Here is a 14604-nt window from a genome sequence, read left to right as displayed (position 1 = left end):
CATCATCACCACCATCCTCATTACCATCACCACCATCACCATCACTACCATCGTCATCACCACCATTACCACCAACACCATCACCATGACCACCACCATCATCATCATTATCACCATCACTATCATCATCATCACTACCATCACCATCATCACCATCACCATCCTCATCATCACCATCACTATCATAATTATCATTACCATAATAATCATCACCATCACTACCATCATCATTACCACTGTCATTACCATCACCACCATCACCATCACTACTATCATCATCATCACCATCACCACCATCAGCATCACCATCACTACCATCATCATCACCACCATCATTACCATCACCACCATCACCATCACTACTATTATCATCATCATCCCCATCATCATTACCATCACCACCATCACCATCACTATCATCTTCATCACCACCATCACCATCATCATTACCCCCACCATCATCAACATCACCATCACTATCATAATTATTATTACCATAATAATCATCATCACCATTGCTACCATCATTGTCATCATCATCACTCTCATTGTGATTTTCTAAGATATCCTAAACAAATTTCCTAATATTTCCAAGTTGCAGTTGCCTCATTTTTATTACAAGGCTAATATTGCCCCCTTATAAGGTGTAAAACTTAAACAAGGTTGTTTTTGTTGTTGCTATCATTAATATTTTTGCTAATATCAATGTATGACCTGACTCCACAGCAAATCCAAAGAGTGCTTGTCAAGAAATCAGACATTTCTAATGAACATGGAGACTAGCCAGACAGAGAGATAAAGCAGGACCATGCTGGATCCTGGGCTGGCTTTTGCACAGCTGCCTAAGATCTTCACACAAAGAAGCATGCACTGTTCTCAGAGCTGACATTTCCATGGTCATAAAGCTCAGTGTTGTTCCAGTTCAGGAAGCTGATGAGTCATGGGGTAGAGGCCGTCAGGAGAGGAAGGAGGCTTACTCTTTTTTTTTTTTTTCTTACCCTTTTCATTACTTCTCAGCTGATTTTCAATATACAACAGGAAAGGAATATAATGACCTCCTACTCACTGCCCCACCCAGAAAACCTCAAATGACTAATTGCCTTTTTTCCTAAAAGGGAAGAGTTATTTCATCTGCCTGAAGGTTTTACTTCCTTCTGCTATGCTTTCTCCCAGTAAGCCTTTTAATCTTGCAAAGCACAGCCATATAAACAAACAAGGGAGAAAACAGGAAGATGGAAACTTTCCAAGTTCATCCCACTTTGAATCTCACTTGACAAACAGGGGCGCATGGTTTTGATAAAGGGTGTGAGGATTGTGATTTGACCTTCCTCTTGTCACTGTGTAAAATGTAAACACAATGTACTTTCTCACAATTAAAAGATATCAATTTCCCAGCAGCCCGTGAGGGGGCTGAATAATCTTTCTCCTCAATGGATGCAGCATGATCCCTGTTATCAACTAGTTATATCCAATCAGAGGTAAACCATGCCAAGCTGGGTGGGGGAATGCAATGGCTTTGTGCTTTCAGAAGTTGTATAAGTGGGAAGAAGTATCACATCTATTTTGAAAATAGTTGTTTGGTGTGTTTTTACGATACACCATGGTGTTATAATAGGTGATATCAGACTCAGTAGTTTAAAGTAACAAGAACTTTTTTCTCCCTTATTTAAGAGTCTAGGTTGGCAGTCCAGAATTGGAATGGTGGCTTGATGGTATTGGGGATGCAACCTGTTGCTATGCCATCTATTCCATGTTACCCTTTTCAGCTTAACTGAAGATTGATTCATCACCATGTCTGTGTTTCAGCTGAAGAAGAGAAAAATAGGAAGAGAAAATAGATTTCTTAAGTCTCAGAGGCATGGATTAATGTGCAAACATCACATCCACTAGTATCTTATTGGCCGTCACCCCGTTCCATGGCCACAACTAGATGCAAGGTGGCTGGAGAAAGTAGTCTTTAGCTGAGTGACCATGTGCCCAGCAAAATTTGCTATTGAAAAACGGAGGATGGCCATAGTGGGATTCACTATGAGTGCTGGCCACAGTTGAGCTGAATAAATGTTTCCCCTAGAATGGAGAGAGCATCCTAGTTGGGGTCCCTCCATCCCTGAGCCACTTGGGTTGTGATGATAATTGATAGTGGTGATTAAAATGACAGGAATAAAGATAGCAGCAGCTAACATTTACTCACTTCTTGCTTTATGCCTCTTTGTACGAAGTGCTTCGTAAACATTATGCATTCTATTTTCAGGATAATCCTACAGGATCAATAGTATAATTATCCCAATTTTATCCGTGAAGAAATGGAGTTGCATCAAGTTCAGAAACTTGCCCAAGGTCATGTAACTAGCATGTGGCCAAATGAAACCCATGTGTCTCTATGTCCAAAGTTATTCTCTTAACACTTTACTCAGGTATTAACAGTGGTCTGAGATGCGTCAGTATTTCACAAAACTGAACTAAACTGACAAAGTTCCCCTTAACCAGATTATCTGAGTCAGCTAAGAAGTGTTTGGGGCTTGAATACTATCAATGTAGATATCAGTGTAGATTGGTTTTTTCATTTGTCAAAGACTAATAAGTTTTTCTTCCTTACAGAGAACTTGATTAATTTTTAAAAAGAGGGAAAATGAATGAATATTTATTAAGTGCAATTTGTTCAGTACATCAGCTCTTTCTAAACATGGCTTCCAGAGTGAGAGAGAAATAACCAAAGGGACCATTAGTTGAGTAAAGTTTGGGAGATTAGGATGAAAGGCTACGCTCTCCATGGTGTCTTTGCTGGTGCTGATAGAAGCCCTAGGCCAAGAGCAGAGCAGGGAAATCCCTGCCCCTTCCTAAAGGTGGGGGTCTCAGGCACCCCGCTGAGGCTTGAATCAGTGAGCAACATGGAATCTGGGGCAGTCTAATGCAAGGGTCAAGGTGTATTAAGTCATGATGAGGAAGAGTTAGAGATGTGGGTCTCTAGCTATAAAGAGCTCCATCCAAGAACTGAACAGAAAAGCAAAGCCAGTGAGCATGATGCACAAAGGATGGGTTCTGAGGTGCAGCTGCTGTCGTCTTCATGCATCAGCACATTAAAATGTTTGGGAAGAGAAGGGGAATAGAACATCCCTCCCCTCCCCACAAACAGATGGGTAATTAGATGGAGGGTGGGAGGCAGATGCTGTACTTCCCCTGAGACCAGCACCAGAGTGAATGGGCTGGCTCTGCAGAAGACATTTCCGTTCCTGAAAAGGGATATAATGATGGGGAAAGAATCAGGACTTCAGGATCTTGCAGGGAGGGGTAACAACGGAGGGGGAGTGCGTCCTTCTTCCGTGTTAATCCTCTGCAGTCCCCTCTCTGTGCACTAAAGAACCAAGCGCCAGGTGAGCACTGTGCTTAAGAGATTCCACCTGACTATAACCCTGTCAAAATGACATTTCAGGAAAACCTGCTGTTAGATCCTGCCAGCGCTATGTCTGCTGGTGTTTGTTTCAGTGGCCTGTTTTCTGTGTTTTTTGGTACAATGCTATAGACACTTCCCCAGAAGTGTAAAAAGTGTTCAGCTAAGTCCCATCTGAGAAGCAGCATCCTCTGAACTACAAGACACAGTCTGATATAACATGTCTTTAATGCTGACTCATCTGCAATTATTTGCTATTAATCCAAAATAGATTCTTACAGAAAACTTCTTCAAACATTGCCCAATGCTACTTCACAATGATCATGAATTTGGACTTGGCAAAGAGGCTGGTGAGGAAATCTAAGATCAGTTCCTATAGTCCTCGTGGGGTCAACTGACACACCTGTCTCACCCTGGACCATTCTTTTTTTTTTCAACTGAGTCAAAAGCCAGTGGTAACTCAAAACCTGCAACAACTTAAATCAGTAGTTTAATGAGCGTAAGTATTTGTAAGATGTAGAATATTCTCTGAAATCAAGAACAGCAGTATAGGCAGCACCAGTGCTCTATGGTGGGAGAGCCCAAGACATCTGGAAAGGAGGGAACTTGGGCTGCCTTTGGGAGATAAAACGTGAAATTAACCCACAAAGAATAGTCAAAAACTGTTAACAGACAGAAGCAGATATCAAGAGCAGAAAGAGTACAGACAGTTATTAATATATTAACTGAATTAACCTACCTAAGATCCAATGTGGAATCAGAAGATAGGGCCTGGTAAGTCTCGAGTAAACGAACAAACAAAAAAAAAATAGTTGGCATGGCCCAACGGAAGCCCTGTTTAAGGAAGACTTTGCTTCAGCCAAGAGACTTAGAGTATCTTGAGGCAGATGGACACATGGGGTGGTCTCAGCTAAAGGTCATTAAACCTGCAATCCTGAGTCCTTCTGTAGCCAAGGACATGCCTAATCAGCACCTTCATTTTTACCAATAATTTGATTATCTTCTCAGCATGAATTGATTTTCTGTTCCTCTGAACTTCTTCCCATTATTGCTTAATTTTTATGGGGTCAACTACTTATTATCGACTTTGTTTCAAAGTAGACTTTAATCTGCTTGATGCCAAGAACCATATAGTAACTTTTGTTTTTTTGGTATATAACCCTCTTGTCATGTAGTACTGAACTTAAGCATTTGCTTTAAAAAAATGTATTTATAGGCTAATGTTAAATCAGACCAATTTATTGATCATACAAACATTTAGTTAAAGCTTTTTGACCTTTGGGTATTATTCCAGAACACTGTAGAATTCTAGAATGCTAGATTATCTCTAGAATTCTGAATTATATCCCCACCCTGCTCCTTGACTGGTTGTTAACCAGTCTCTCTCCACATAGAGCACAAAGTCTCACTGACATGAAACTTTACCCTAAAGATTTTTTTATATATACATATATTTAACTCTGATTGTATACATCAAAATCCCCATTTGATGGAGTCTTGAAAATTGACTTTTAAAACATTTACAAATGTCCTTGGTGATTCTGATGCCCAGGAAAGTTTGAGAACTGCTGGTTTCAGGCCAAGCTCTTCATTTCACAAATAAGGATACTGAAACAGATAAGGCCATGCTTGCCCAGCTAGCTCACAACAGAGGTTGGGCTAGGACATACTTTGACATAGTACTGGTCTCATTCTGAAGTTTACCACTTCCTATTAAAGCATGAGGAAGTCATGTCCTTAATGAGGTTAATCAGTGCCATTTCACTTCTATGAAATACTCTTCTACTTCCTCAATGCTCCTTTCAGTGGAACACAATCTGCTAGAAATGGTTTCCTCATCCTTTTCTGAAATTTTTGACACGATTGACCCTCCAGCTCATACACTACCTTCTTTTTGATTAATGGAAAAAGTTCTGGTAAATTTGTATATATCACTTGCATCCTAGATAATGATATCAAGTGGTTTTGTTAAATTGGCAGAACTAAGGTTTTAAATTTCTCCTTTTCTCTTCCTAAACCATGTTCAAGGCTAAGATCAGCTGTGCTCAAACTTCTATAATTCTCTCGGTTTATAGACACAATCGTTTTTATTGCCAAAATCAGCAGTCCTTTGAGTTTCACCGTGCCACGCGCAATGTTCACATCAGCAGTTGCTTGAGATTACCGTGCCCTCAGATCATGACTTGCCCTTTGATCACTTATTTGGCCACCCACATGTTGAGGGAAAGTTTTATAAATTATGTCCTGGAGGTTGCTGTGAGATGAGGGATTGCAGTAGTCTGGTTGTTTCATAAGAGCTAAATTGGACTTGGGCAGGAAAGAGATGAAAAGCGAGACTGAACAAGGGCCTTGCAGTTTATGGCATCTGAAGTGAAGGAGTTGAAATCTGCATTAAAGATAAATCAACATAAGGCTGGCCAATTTATATAAAAATTCTACATCTTCCCCCTTACTAGAGGAATGTTAAGAGGAAGGCATATTAAAATATGTACTTTTCAACTATTTGATTTTTACCTTAAATTTGTCTTTCAGCAGTAAAAACCAAAATTATTACAAATGTGACCCATGTAATACCTAACAAGAGTGTGTGATCAATTTTTCAGTTGAATGTGTCATTAATAATGAACTCTTGGTAGATGCGTTGCTATTGGTTTGAAATAGCTTTCCAGGTCATTTAAGTTGTCACTGTTGCTTCAGAGAAGGCCATTGTGCAAGGTGGTGTGATCAGATGTGCTTCTGGTCTTTATCAAATCAAGGATGACAGGTGCATGGCAGAGATGCTACCACTGCTTCCTCACGCCCTATCTCTGGCAGGCACCACTCCTGCCCTCTTTTCTAATGAGACCAGTATGGTTTCAAAATTGTTCTCAAACCAGAGCCATTGAATAGTGCCAGCACATGAAACTAAAGCCCTTTAATTCTTGAGTCAACACATGTATGAGCCTTGGTGCTGAAATCTGATAAGAAAGTCTTCATTTTAAAGAGATATGCCATGGGGCGCAGTGGCTCACACCTGTAATCCCAGTACTTTGGAGGCCAAGATGGATCACTTAAGGCCAGGAGTTCAAAATCAGCCTAGGCAACAGAGCAAGACCCCAAGTCCACGACAAATAAATAAATAGCTGGTCCTGGTGGCATGCACCTGTAATTCTAGCTACTCAAGGGGCTGAGGTGGGAGAATCACTTGAGCCCAAGAGTTCAAGGCAGCAGTGAGCCGTGATTGTGCCACTGCACTCCAGCCTGGGTGATAAAGTGAGACTCTGTCCCAAAGAAAAACTCAAACGAAAAAACCCACACAAATGGCAAGAAAGATATGGAAACTTTTGGCTTCCTTGGCTAGACTGCCATCCAAGTGATGTGAAATCCTGAACGTAAGTCCACGAGGGACCCAGGTGAACCCACTCACAAGATGGGCTATACCTAGAAAGATGGGACAGTTTGGTAGGCCAAGATGAGTGAGAACCACAGTAATGTATTCCTGTTTCCTCACTCCTGAGTCATTCCAAGGGAAATATAAAGATGATGTCATCCTCCTTGAAATGTAGTTTGGATGTTTTTTCTAGGATCCTTGTTTTTCTACAGAACAAGAGGCTATCCATTCCAAAGGTGAACTTTGAAAATGCTGAATTCTAGAATGATTGGCAGTTGGCTCTCTGACTTCTAGTCACTAGAGATTGGGGTTGGAACACAGATAAGGGTAAGTTGTTTCAGGGGGAAGGGGGAGGTTGCAGAGAAAAAGAAAAATCATGATGTGATCCAGTATATAGATATTTCACTGAAGGGCTGAAATAAGAGAATTGGCTGACAAGAAAAGACTCTGGGCTTCAAAACACCTTGAAGACAAGAAATGGCTATTGAGGAGAGCTGGTAAAAAAAAAAAAAAAAAAAGTCGGGGGACTTATGAGAAATTTGCTAAGCAGTTGTTGAACGGAGAGCCGGGGCTGGAGAGAATTTCTATAATTAGATCCCAGGGATTTTAACAAGGGCAGCTTCATTAAGAAACAAAGGGATGAAACTAACATCTAAATGTAAATCACATTGCTTGGTTAAAGAGTCACTGACCAGGATGGGGATGAAAACAAGTCACTTCTGGATTGGTGGGTTAATCTAGGAGAGCCAGCATTGAGAACAGAAGCTGGCAATATCCTGCACCTTGAATACAGCATGACTGCTGAGATTTCTTCATCCTCTGCACTAATAGAGAAAATTCAAGTCTCCACTGCATCACTGGTCCACACAGCCTCATCTAGGCTCTGGGACTAGAGAAAGTGCCAGAGAGAAACAAACAAACAAAAACTGACATGACTGGATTCCCAGCCTTCAGGCACCACTTTGCTGGTCACCCTTGCCATTGCCTCACCCAGAATAAGTTTATAGGATCCTGATATTCCTGGGACATGTGGCTTCTTCATCTCCCTATCCCTCTCCAACTCACACTGCCATGTCAAAGGCAGAACAGAACCTCCACAGTCAGCTAAGATTCAAAATCAGTGATTACTAACACGAAAGGTAATATGAAGTGCAAACTATATGCTTGTCTAGGACACCCAGGAATGCAGACTTATACTTGTGAGTGACATCAACATAAATATAGGCCCCAAAGACAGCCCCATTCCTTGGGGTCATCTTCCTTTTTCAGCTACTCACAGTGCCATGTTCCAGGTAGCAGTTAGATACCCATTCAGTCTTCATTCTCCCTCTCCCTCTCCCCTTTGTCTGCTTTGTACATTTTTGAAAGTTGATTTTCTCTGTGTAAGTGCAGGCCTTATCCTATATTTCAATTTCAAATTAACTTACTAGTTCACTCTTTCATTCTTTAATAAGTTAATTTATTTATCTAATGTCCATAGGGCTTACTTAGGTCTTTGGCACGGGAGATATAAAAAGAAATGAGACAATGGAGGCTTCAAGGAGCGCAGAGTCTCACATGGAACGTTCTGACCTGATGTCCTCTCTGTCTTTGGCTTTCATCAGCAGAATACCTCCTATCTTGTGAGACACAGCAGTCTACTGAGAGAGCATCCAGTCTCACTCCTGAATCTGCCCTTCATTACTTGCTCTTTTCTTTCTTTTTTTTTTTTTTAAGATGGAGTTCCACTGTCTCCCAGGCTGGAGTGCAGTTGTGCAATCTTGGCTCACTGCAACCTCCGCCTCCCAGGTTCAAGCAATTCTCCTGTCTCGGCCTCCAGAGTAGCTGGGATTACAGGCATCCACCAACATGCCTGGCTAATTTTTGTGTTTCTGTGGAGATGGGGTTTCACCATGTTGGTCAGGCAGGTCTCGAACTCCTGACCTCAAGTGATGTGCCCGCCTCGGCCTCCCAAAGTGCTGGGATTACAAGCATGAGTCACTGTGCCTGGCTGATTACTTAGTCTTTATGGACATTTTCAGCTCTGCTAGAAGCTTCCGCATTCTTCAGGCTCTGCCTCTATAACTCCAGCCTCCAATTTCTCTACTTCACACTAGGGGTCACCATACTTATCCTTCCATCTTTCATTGATTTGCCAAGAAAAAAACAAAAAACATTCCCTCAACTGTCCTCACCTCAGATGCCCCCAATGCATTTCATTCTCTAAAGGCATTTCTTTATATTAAAAAGAACACATGTGTGTGCATGCATACACACACACCACACACATATGTGTGCTCACACATACACTGCATGCATATATGCACACATACACCACATATGCATGTACACACACGCCCCTGGGTTATATTGCTTTGGTTTTGGCCCAGCTGCCTTTTATCCTCATCAGTCTTCAATGATTGAGGAAGGAGGGTTTTTGCTACAAGATGTAAAAACATTGCCGTACTTCAATTGGCAGTGGCAGTATCATGCTCTGGCAGGGAGTGCTCTGTAGGGAGGGTAGCATTCCAGCCAGCTAGTGTAGGAAACAATGAGACAAGGCAGTGTTGACTCATCAGATCATGATGAACACTTCAAAGGGAGAAAGACCTCTCTGTGCTGGATTGAGGTTATCTTTCCAAATCCCAAGAGGCAGAATCACAAAGCAAGAGACGGGGCAAGCCAACACAAAACCCTTGAGTCTCTAAGCAATAGTAAACACGCAGATCCCTGCTGAAGAATGCAGCCATAGGGAATTCCTTGCATGGTCCTTACAATCTTCACGACTGAACCAGTGACCAGCAACTTAAAAAGAAGCCTTTTAAAACTGGCTGATTCACGGCCTGGTGTGGTGGCTCATGCCTGTAATCCTACCACTTTGGGAGGCTGAGATGGGCAGATCGCCTGAGGTCAGGAGTTTAAGACCAGCCTGGTCAACATAGTGAAACTCCGTCTCTACTAAAAATACAAAAATTAGCTGGGTGTGGTGGTAGGCGCCTGTAATACCAGCTACTGAGAAGGCTGAGGCAGGAGAATTGCTTAAACCTAGAAAGTGGAGCTTGCAGCGAGCCAAGATTGTGACACTGTACTCCAGCCTGGGAGACAGATCAAGACTCCTTCTCAAAGTCTCAAAAACAAACAGACAAACAAAACAAAACAAAACAAAACACAAATTGTCTGATTCATGCCAACGAGGCAGCATGTCATAGGATCTCTGCCCAGTAGACAGAAAGGTAGCTAATTAATGCAACAGAATTCTATCTTTTTGGGGAGTTTAAGGGATACAGCAGTAATTGGAAGAACCAAAGAAGACAGGGAAGTTGAATCATGAGTATATTGATGACCATAGAGGAGGAAGAAATGGAGGCTTTTTCTGGGAAAATGGCAAGGTGACCAGTGCTACAGCTGCTCCTCACTAATTCAGTGTCCTCTCCATAAACGTTTCCAGAGTAGCCATTTTGTGTCAGGCACTTTCCTGCCTGAATGCTTTTTGTCCCTGAGGAGTGAATCCCCAAATTCTAATTCCAACAAGATAAGATGGAATAGATGGGATAAGTGTCTCCTTACAAGTTCTCTGTCCTCTTTCCATAGACTTAACTCACCCAAATCAGGTGAGTATGTTCTACATGACTTGAAAGTACCTAACTCATACAAATTTAAAAGCACTGGGAAATGTGGAGTTCCAGGTATGATAGAAAGAGATGTGATCTTAATTCTTCGCCCATTTGCAGTATTTGTAAACATTCATCACCTTGCCATGGTCTTACAGTTGGGTTATCCTTGTAACTTAGTTTGACCAGCAGGTACTATTGGATGTAGTTCAAGCAAAGGCTTGAGATGTGTTTGTGTGGTTGCGCTTGCCTCTTTTATTTCTGCTATCCCTAGAAAAATAAGAGACATAGAGAGCAGACCTTAGCCCAACCCATAGTTTAGAGTTAAGCCCAGCAGAGGCCCAGCTTAGAGCAGCCACATTCCAGATAACACTCGGGTGTGTACGCCAGAAATAAATGCTTGTTGTGGTAAAGGACTGAAATTTTGCAGTGTTTTTGACCTAGAGGGCAATAAGAAATCTGAGAGAATTGGCAAGCTAGAGATTCTGAAAAAGGGCTTTTGTGACAATGACTCTTTTACATTCACAGTTTGCATGGTAGGTATTTGATAAGCATTTTAAACAAAGCAGCTTGGTTTTGATTGCATCAAATGTCAAAGGTTTGTCATTGACCTCAGCATAAGCCAGTTCTGGGGTTCACTCTGGTTGCCAAGTGTTACTCAGGCTCAGACGTACCAATATGAAAATTCACAGCATCCTAGGTCCAGTATGAGTCTCTACAGAGTGCCTGGCTGAACTTGCAGGCACAGATTGCATTTACACATTGTCTTACTTTGTCCCACAACATCTCTACAGTAAGTGTAAGAGTATTATTGTATTACTGTATCCATTCTTACATTGCTATATAGAAGTGTCTGAGACTGGGTAGTTTATAAAGCAGAGAGGTTTAATTGGCTCATGGTTCTACAGGCTTTACAGGAAGCATGATGCCAGTGTCTGCTCTGTTTGTGGGGAGGCTTCGGGAAGCTTCCAGTCTGGTGGAAGGTGAAAGGGAAGCAGGCACATCACATGGCTAGAGCAGAAGCAAGACAGAGCAAAGTGAGAGGTGCTATGTGCTTTTAAATGACCAGATCTCATGAGAACTCACTCACTATCATGAGGACAGTACCAAGAAGATGGTAGTAAGCCATTCAGGAGAAATCTGCCCCTATGATCCACTCACCTCCCACCAGGCCCCACCTCCAATGCTGGGGATTGCAATTCAACATGAAATTTGGGTGGGGACAAATATCCAAACCATATCCATTACCAACATTTCAGAAAGAAGGAGGCCAAGGTTCAGAGAGGGGGAGGGTCCTGCCCAAGATCTCACATATGGAAAGTAGCAAAAGTGATCTTAAACCCAGATCTGACGATCTCTAAAACCACGCACTTATCTCTGTAGGCCTGAGTGAGAATTTATCTGTAAGAGAAAGGAGGAGGAAAGCCACAAATATGTCTAATGAATATAGTTGTCATCAAAGCACCATTTATTACCTTCACTGAAACCATCAGATTCTGCGTTCGATGGTACTTTATTTTCTTCCAAAAGTAACTACCACGTTTTACTTACTTCAAGATCTCTGAGCAGAGTTCTGCTTTCCCTACAGAATAGGATGAATCAGCCCTCTAATTTCTTTTTGCTATAATAGAGATGCCTTTCAACTCCCCCTCCTTTAGATTCAAAAGAAGTTCTCCTAAGGTCCCAGAGATACTGACACTTCAGTTTCCCGGACACCTGTGCATCCTGAAGAAGTCAAAATACATTAGGATTAAAGAGTTCATATTTTATTTCTGAAAGGATTCCTTTTCAACACTTATGAGAAATACAGCAACTACTATTACTTACTGACCTTATTCAACAGGTCTTGAATTTGACGTTCCCAGTCTCAGTAAGTTAATGATCCATGCATGCTGTCCTGCTCATCACTGAGACAGCAGCTGGGCACAAAAAGGAGAGGGCATGAAGACACAGGTGTTCCGGCTTTGCAAGCAGCTAAGTAGGAATATTGCAGATGCTGGAGAGCTGTGACAATTGCACTGTAAGTCCCTGGGTAAAAGCAGTGATTATAACATTAGCTAATAGTTATGGAGCCCATAGTGTGTTCCAAGCTCTGGGTAAAGTGCTTTATACACAGATAGCATAGTATGTGTGTATAAAGCATATTATCCCGAAAAGTACATTTTGACTGAATTGCCTAGGTTTAAATATCAGCTCTATCCTGTTTAGCTGTGCAAGCCTTAGCAAGTTATGTAACCTCTTGATGCCTCCACCTTTTCATCTGTAAAGTGGGAATCATAGCTGAACCTACTTCAGACAGTTGTTACAAACCAATGAGCTAATAGATGAGCTGAAATAGTGACTGGCACATAGCAAGTTGAAAATGAGTGTTAACTGTTATCATTACCCCATGTGATAATCTCAATAAATTTAGGAAAAAAGGTGTCATTACCATCCTTATTTTATAGCTAAGAAATCTGAGGTTCTGAGAAGTTGAATATCTTATTCAAGATCACTCAGACAATAAGTAGCAGAGCCGGAATTTAAACTCAGTCCTGCCAGATTTGGAGGTACATTGTCTTAAACACATTAAAACCAGCAATTCAACTTCTGATAGCATAACACATTGCCAGTGTGAAGACACAGGTGAATGATGTTTCAAATCTGGGGTGGTTCCAGGAATTTTGTTCAGCAAAGCAGTGTGGTTTTCAAATTACATTGGCTAATTCAATTGTAAGGGAAAGAAGGTTTTAGAGTTTAATCCAGGTTCCTTGCTCTTCCTTTCAAGCCCTTCCCTTGAAATCCAAATTTAGAACACTTGGGGGGGTTTGATGGCCTCCCACGTGATTCAGGTGACCTGCCAGGTTTAGAAACTTGCTGGGACTTTTGAATTTATACAACTGTCTGAGACAGAAAGTCTTGTGGGCTGCCCAGTCCAGCTTCCCACCCATGGTAGGAAGTCCTTGTAGTCTAAGGAAGGTCCTGCAAGACAACAGGGAAACCTGGAGCCGAGATCAGCTACTGAACGAGTTACAAGATTCCCAGAAACAGATCTGCCTTAGTATCCCTCCCTTGCTGAAGTCTTCGGTGAGGAAAGATAATAAAAAGCGTAGCCTCAGCCCATATGCTGTCATGGACTTCAGAGTGCAGCATCTGGGGTCATGTGTCAGTCATGTTCCCTGTCGGGGAGGCTCTGGGAGGCATATTCTCAGGGCCGCCATGCTTAGCAAATGAAACAGCTGATTTAAACGAGTATCCCTTTCACTCAGGTTCATGGGGGTGTCCATCAAAGCTGTTTTTTATTTTTATTTTTTTGAGACGGAGTCTCGCTCTGTCGCCCAGGCTGGGGTGCAGTGGCCAGATCTCAGCTCACTGCAAGCTCCGCCTCCCGGGTTTAGGCCATTCTCCTGCCTCAGCCTCCCGAGTAGCTGGGACTACAGGCGCCCACCACCTCGCCCAGCTAGTTTTTTGTATTTTTTAGTAGAGACGGGGTTTCACCGTGTTAGCCAGATGGTCTCGATATCCTGACCTCGTGATCCGCCCGTCTCAGCCTCCCAAAGTGCTGAGATTACAGGCTTGAGCCACTGCGCCCGGCCTATCAAAGCTGTTTTATTTACTTATTCTCACTGAAAGTTGACAGAAAGACTCTTATTCTTCAATAAATATTGGAAAATGGAGGGAACATTAGGGCCATTTGTAGAAGGAAGTTCATCAAGACAAGCAACAGAAGTCGTTATAGGATTGTGATGAGTTTACTTGTATTTGTATGGAGTGCAGCCACAAGGAGATGGCCTGCAACTACTAGGTTGATGCAAAAGTAATTGCGGTTTTTGCCATTACTTTCAATGACAAAGAGTTGGGAGGATAAGAACGGATTCCTTTGGGGGTATGAGACTGGCCTGAAAATCAGGAAAAATCTTCCGCATAGAACTGATAGTTGAAACCATGGAAATTCAGCTTTGAACATGGAGGAAGAGTCCCTAAGCCAAGGGATACAGGAAAAAGGCAAAAAAGCAGATTCTCTGCTATGGCTCTGCTGACACTTTAGATTTTTTAGGACTTCTGAGCTCCAGAATTGTATGATAATAAATTTGTGTTATTTTAAGTCACTAAGTTTGGGGTAATTTTTTAATACCCCAATAGGAACCTAATACAGTTCTACAAGCAGAATATTGGAAAATGTCAACGTGTAGATATTATTGGCGTAAATAATATTTTATCATTTATAAGAATTCTTATTTATAAAATAAGGATAAATTCTTATTTATAAAATAAGG

The 14604-nt window shown here is 41.8% G+C and overlaps 1 protein-coding gene and 1 long non-coding RNA gene across 2 annotated transcripts in view; one reads left to right on the top strand and one right to left on the bottom strand.

The window, feature by feature from the left end:
- Positions 1-14604, bottom strand: part of CDH13 (cadherin 13) — a 1108439-nt gene that overhangs the window by 736125 nt on the left and 357710 nt on the right. The window lies entirely within an intron of this gene.
- The window catches only part of LOC111552552, a 36684-nt gene continuing 28994 nt past the window's right edge, over positions 6915-14604 (top strand). The window contains exon 1 of the long non-coding RNA XR_002734667.1: positions 6915-7085. This is a non-coding gene — a long non-coding RNA (uncharacterized LOC111552552). The remainder of the gene's footprint in view (positions 7086-14604) is intronic.

This window comes from Piliocolobus tephrosceles, chromosome 17, assembly GCF_002776525.5.
Source record: "Piliocolobus tephrosceles isolate RC106 chromosome 17, ASM277652v3, whole genome shotgun sequence".
In the NCBI taxonomy this organism is placed as follows: Eukaryota; Metazoa; Chordata; class Mammalia; order Primates; family Cercopithecidae; genus Piliocolobus; species Piliocolobus tephrosceles.
The sequence above is the reverse complement of the archived record's forward strand: the minus strand, read 5'-3'. Positions and strand labels throughout refer to the sequence as shown.